This window comes from Sminthopsis crassicaudata, chromosome 3 (assembly GCF_048593235.1).
Source record: "Sminthopsis crassicaudata isolate SCR6 chromosome 3, ASM4859323v1, whole genome shotgun sequence".
In the NCBI taxonomy this organism is placed as follows: domain Eukaryota; kingdom Metazoa; phylum Chordata; class Mammalia; order Dasyuromorphia; family Dasyuridae; genus Sminthopsis; species Sminthopsis crassicaudata.
In genome coordinates, this window is record NC_133619.1 from 178,950,261 (window position 1) to 178,956,230 (window position 5,970).

The 5,970-nt window shown below is 36.4% G+C and overlaps 1 long non-coding RNA gene across 1 annotated transcript; it reads right to left on the reverse strand.

Annotated features, from left to right (window-relative positions):
• Positions 1 to 206: 206 nt before the first annotated feature.
• LOC141560867 (uncharacterized) lies at positions 207 to 4,257 on the reverse strand. The gene is made up of 4 exons (XR_012487848.1): positions 3,554 to 4,257; positions 3,225 to 3,352; positions 1,964 to 2,083; positions 207 to 520 (listed from the first exon to the last, which is right to left on the reverse strand). It is a non-coding gene; the product is annotated as an uncharacterized LOC141560867 (long non-coding RNA).
• Positions 4,258 to 5,970: the final 1,713 nt, after the last annotated feature.

The window sequence follows — 5,970 nt, forward strand, 5'->3', positions numbered from 1 at the left end:
CCCAAACCCAGATAGGATATAGCCAGCTTTACCCATCAGCAGTATGGGCTAGCTGCAAATAAGGGAAAAATTTAATTTACCCAATAAGTTTGCCAACAAGTATTTCTTTAGATTAACGAGCTGGCAAATCTAATCACTAGATAGCACAGAAGAAACTGGGAAATATCACTAATCATGTGGAAGCTGAAAGAATGACAACTTGACACTTTTGGAAACAGAAAAAAACTTTTTTTTTTTAAAAACCCCATCAAACTCCGCAACATCTGTCCCCTTCCCCCCACCAGTACAATAAACTCCAAAGTATAGATCAAAACTCCCCAACAACAATCAGCAACATCATCTGTCCCCTTCCCCCCACCAGTACAATAAACTCCAAAGTATAGATCAAAAATCCCCAACAACAATTTAAATCCCGTTTGAAGTAGATCTTCAAGGCCCGAAAACATGTGTTCAATATCGCCAGAATCTGGTCACTCTGGGTTCAGTATCTCCTTTGCTTCAGTATTGGCTTATAGGTTGCCTGAAAAGGTAAAATGTTACAGCATAAGTGAAAGATATGTGTCCTTTTAATATACTGGAAAAACCATCCATAAACTGCAATATTTTTTGGGGGGTGTTTGTATATTTTAATCCAGCTATTCATTCTCTTCTGCCTATAAATCTCGTTTCTACCTATAAATCTCTTTTCTGCTTATAAATCCCTTTTTTAATCTAAAAATCTCTTTTCTATTATAAATCACTTTATTATAAATCTCTTTTCTACCTATAAATTGCTTTTCTTCCTATAAATCTCTTTTCTACCTATAAACATTTCTACTACAAATCTATCTTTTCACTTATCTATCCATCATTATCTTTTTAACTATGCATCAAGTGTATCTATTCAATCTATTTGTGTATCCTATCTATCCCATTCATCCATCACCAGTTTTCTATGTATCTAGTCTATTGGTCTATTTGTCCACTCATCCATTCTCATATTCACATACTACTCCCTTTGCTGTCAGGATCCAACTGGGTTGTTGTGGCGAGATCCTCACCTTTAAGTCAGAAAAGTTTGGGTGTTCTCCGGCGCGTCACAATGAGCATCACACAATGAGGTCTCCATGGCCAAGGTAAGCAAGGAAACTGCTCATCAGATGAGGATTGTGCCAGGCTTTATGCGGAGGTTTTCTTTTAAAAATATTTTTTAGGAAACCTTTTTATTTTAGAAAACATATGAAGGGGAAAGTTTTCAACACTGAGCCTTGTGAAACCTGCTGTTCCAACATTCCCCCTCCTTCCTTCCACCTCCTTCCCTAGATGACCGGTAATTACATGTTAAATATGTGAAAATATATGATAAATCCAATGTATATAAAAATATTTATGCAATTATCTTGCTTATGCAGAGATTTTCTTCCTACTTCTTTTTTTTGTTGAATAAGTAGTAAAAGCAATAGTAATAATACTAGGAATAGGAGTTACACTACTAGTAGTAGAAATAGTAGTAATAGTAATAGTAAAGTAATAGTAATAGTAAAGGTAGTATTACAAATAATAGTAGTAGTGGTAGTAGAAGGAGTATTAATAGGAATAAGAGCAATGATAGTAGTAGTAGCAGGAGGAAGAGAACTAGAAGGAATGGGAGTAGTATGAATAGTAACAGTAATAAGAGTGGGAGTAATTGTAGTAGTTGGTGGAAGAGTAATAGTAGTAATCTTAAGAGTGATACTAATAGGAGTAGGAAGAGGAGTAATAGTAGAAGTAGTAGTAATAATAATAGGTGTAAGAGTACGAGTAATAATAGTAGTAGTAAGAATAGTATCTGACATTTACACAGTGCTTCACCATCTCCAAAGTAATATAGACCATGTTTTCTCTGATGCTACCCCTAAGGCTCAGACCCACCCTTATGGGAACAGCCAGACTCTCCCATCCTTGAGCCAGGGAGATGCATGTCCTGTTATTTAGGGTTCAGTACCTGTGTTCCAGGCTTCAGGGAAGAAACAAGATCTTTCACCATTTTGGCTTCCGATATCGTTACCCCACCAACCACAAAGAGGATCTGCAGTGGATGGTCACCGGGATGAGGTCGGCTCACCTGTAACATTCACCATAACAAGGATGGGGTCAGCCATCAGACAAGCATGTCAGGTTAATATATGACTCATTAATGATCAAATAAAGATCTTACGTTAGGACATAATGTTCGTAGATTTTCAGCTGTGGAATCAGAACTTTAGAACTAGAAATGTAGTCTCCTTGTGGTCGTGGAGCTCAAGTATCTCATTTAACATGTGAGGAAACTGACGCTCAGGGAGTTTAAGTGATAATAAAAAGTCATGCAGGTAAGAAATAATCAGCACAGCAAAATTCCACTTGTTTAATGTTACTTTATTACAGTGTCTTTCCCGTATCCCATCCCACCACCTTTTTTTTTTTTTTTTTTTTTTAAGAATTAATATGTTTAGCTATAGGTTAAAAGATTGAAGTATGGAAATATACACACACATATATGCACACACATACACACATATGTAATGAACACTTAGAGTTAACATGATAGTATAAACAGGATCTGTTTGACTCTTGTGCCTTTTACAACCTGTATGCGCTGGGACAATATACTAAATATACTTAACCACCCTGAGTCTCAGTAACTTTCTCTGTAAAATATGGAAGCAGAAACCCTGAAATATTCCCGCCAGCTCAAAATCCACGATGCTGTGACTCTACTTGAAACCAAATATTTCTCAAAGGCTTATTCTCGGTGGAGCAAAAATGATTGTACCATTCCCATTTTACAGATGAGGAAATTGAGGCAAACACAGATTAAGTGACTTGCCCAGAGTCCTACAGTTGGTGTTTGAAATCAGGTGCTGATTCAAGTGTGGTCCAACAGTGTTATCCACTGTACCAGCCAGCTGCCAATAATTTTAGAAAAGGTCTTCATCTATATGTAACTGAATTCAACAAGCATTTATGAAACCTCTAATATGAGCAAGTCATCTTGTTTCTGGGAACCAGGCATAGGATGATGAAAAAGAAAATAGTTTCTGAACTCAAAGAATCTGCTTTTGATTGTTTGTTTGTTTGTAAAGGTAGGCTCTCTATTTCCCAGATTATTTGTACTTCTAGTACATATAGGGTTAGTCAGCAACCTGGCCCTACCTTCAACCCCTTATTAACACTGACTGCAGGAGGGAAACTGAAGATAGATTATCTCTATATAGCTGCTTTACCTTCATGAACATGCTAAATCCCAGTTTATGTAGATCACTGAGGTCCGAAGACATGCCTTCAATATCACCAGCATCTGGTCACAAGTGGTTCAGTATCTCCTCTGCTTTAGCAGTGGCTTATAGGATGCCTGAAAAGGTAAAATGTTACAGCATAAGTGAAAGATATGTGTCCATTTGATCTACTGGAATAACCATCCACAAACTGGAATTTTTTGCGGGTGGGGGAAGAGGGAAGGAAAGAGAAGTCAAATATTTCCCAAGCCAGATAGAAAGCAACCATTTTAGCTTCTATAATATTGAAGAATAAAATATAATAGTTTAATACTGACCTGAAGGCAGTCTCAATCTTTGACAGGAGCACTTGGTATGATGCTGATGAGGACCAGAAAGGATCTCTTTTTCCAGTAATTTATTTACTGATTTACCTAACCCTCCATTGACTCAATCATTATCTATGTATATTTAATGCAGCTATTCATTCTCTTCTGCCTATAAACCCCTTTTCTACCTATAAATCTCTTGTCTAATTAAAAATCACTTTTTTTATCTAATAATCTGTTTTCTACTTATAAATCGCTTTAATTACTATAAATCTTTTCTACTTATAAATTGCTTTTCTTCCTATAAATCTCTTTTCTACCTATGAATCGCTTTTCTTCCTATAAATCTCTTTTCTGCCTATGAATCGCTTTTCTACTTATAAATCTCTTTTCTACCTATATATCACTTTTCTTCCTATAAATCTCTATTCTACCTATAAACTTTTCTACTATAAATCTATCTTTTCACTTATCTATTCATCATTATCTTTTTAACTATGCATCAAGTGTATCTATTCAATCTATTTGTCTATACTATCTATCCCATCCATCCATCACCAGTTATCTATGTATCTAGTCTAATAGTCTATTTGTCCACTCATCCATTCTTCTATACACACATCCTACTCCCTTTGCTTTCAGGATCCAACTGGGTTGTTGTGGCGAGATCATCACCTTTAAGTCAGAAAACCTTGGGTGTTCTCAGGCATGTCACAATGAACTAGAGCATGTCACAATGGGCATCACCCAATGAGGTCTCCATGGCTAAGGTAAGCAAGGCAACTGCTCATCAGATGAGGATTTTGCTCAGGCTGTATGCAGAGGTTTTCTTTTAAAAATATTTTTTAGGAAACCTTTTTATTTAAAAAACATATGAAATGGCAAGTTTTCAACACTGAGCCTTGCTAAACCTCCTGTTCCAACATTCCCCCTCCTTCCTTCCACCTCCTAGCCTGGGTGACCTGTAATTACATGTTAAATATGTGAAAATATATGATAAATCCAATGTATATAAAAATATTTATACAATTATCTTGCTTATGCAGAGATTTTCTTCCTACTTTTTTTTGTTGACATCATTTTCCGCAATAATATGTAAACTTTGAGGGCAAGACCATTTTTTTTAATTCATTTTTCCAAATTATCCCCCCCCTCCATTCTCTCCCCCCCCGATGACAGGCAATCCCATACATTTTACATGTGTTACAATATACCCTAGATACAATATATGTGTGTAAATACCATTTTCTTGTTGCACATTAAGTATTAGATTCCGAAGGTATAAGTAACCTGGGTAGATAGACAGTAGTGCTAACACTTTACATTCACTTCCCAGTGTTCCTTCTCTGGGTGTAGTTATTTCTGTCCATCATTGATCAACTGGAAGTGAGTTGGATCTTCTTGTTGAACATGTTGAACATTTCCACTTCCATCAGAATACATCCTCATACAGTATTGTTGTTGAAATGTACAGTGATCTTCTGGTTCTATTCATTTCATTCAGCAACAGTTGATTTAAGTCTCTCCAGGCCTCTCTGTATTCCTCCTGCTGGTCATTTCTTACAGAGCACTAATATTCCATAACCTTCATATACCACAATTTACCCAACCATTTTCCAATTGATGGACATCCATTCAACTTCCAGTTTCTAGCTACAACAAAAAGAGCTGCCACAAACATTTTGGCACATGCAGGTCCCTTTCCGCTCTTTAGTATTTCTTTGGGATATAATCCCAATAACAGCAATGCTGGGTCAAAGGGTATGCACAGTTTGATAACTTTTTGGGCATAGTTCCAAATTGCTCTCCAGAATGGCTGGATTCTTCCACAACTCCCCCAACAATGTATCAGTGTCCCAGTTTTCCCACAGCCCCTCCAACATTCATCATTATTTGTTCCTGTCATCTTAGCCAATCTGACAGGTGTGTAGTGGTATCTCAGAGTTGTCTTAATTTGCATTTCTCTGATCAGTAGTGATTTGGAACACTCTTTCATATGAGTGGAAATAGTTTCAATTTCATCATCTGAGAATTGTCTGTTCATATCCCTTGACCATTTATCAATTGGAGAATGGTTTGGTTTCCTATAAATCAGGGTCAGTTCTCTATATATTTTGGAAATGAGACTTTTGTCAGGACCTTTACTTTTAAAAATATTTTGCCAATTTGTTACTTCCATTCTAATCTTGTTTGCATTACTATTGTTTGTAGAGAAACTTTTTAGTTTGATGTAATCAAAATCTTCTATTTTGTGATCAATAATGATCTCTAGTTCTCCTCTGGTCATAAATTCCTTCCTCCTCCACAGGTCTGAGAGGTAGACTATTCTCTGTTCCTCTAATCTATTTATGATCTCATTCTTTATGCCTAAATCATGGACCCATTTTGATCATGGTGTTAAGTGTGGATCCATATCTAATTTCTGC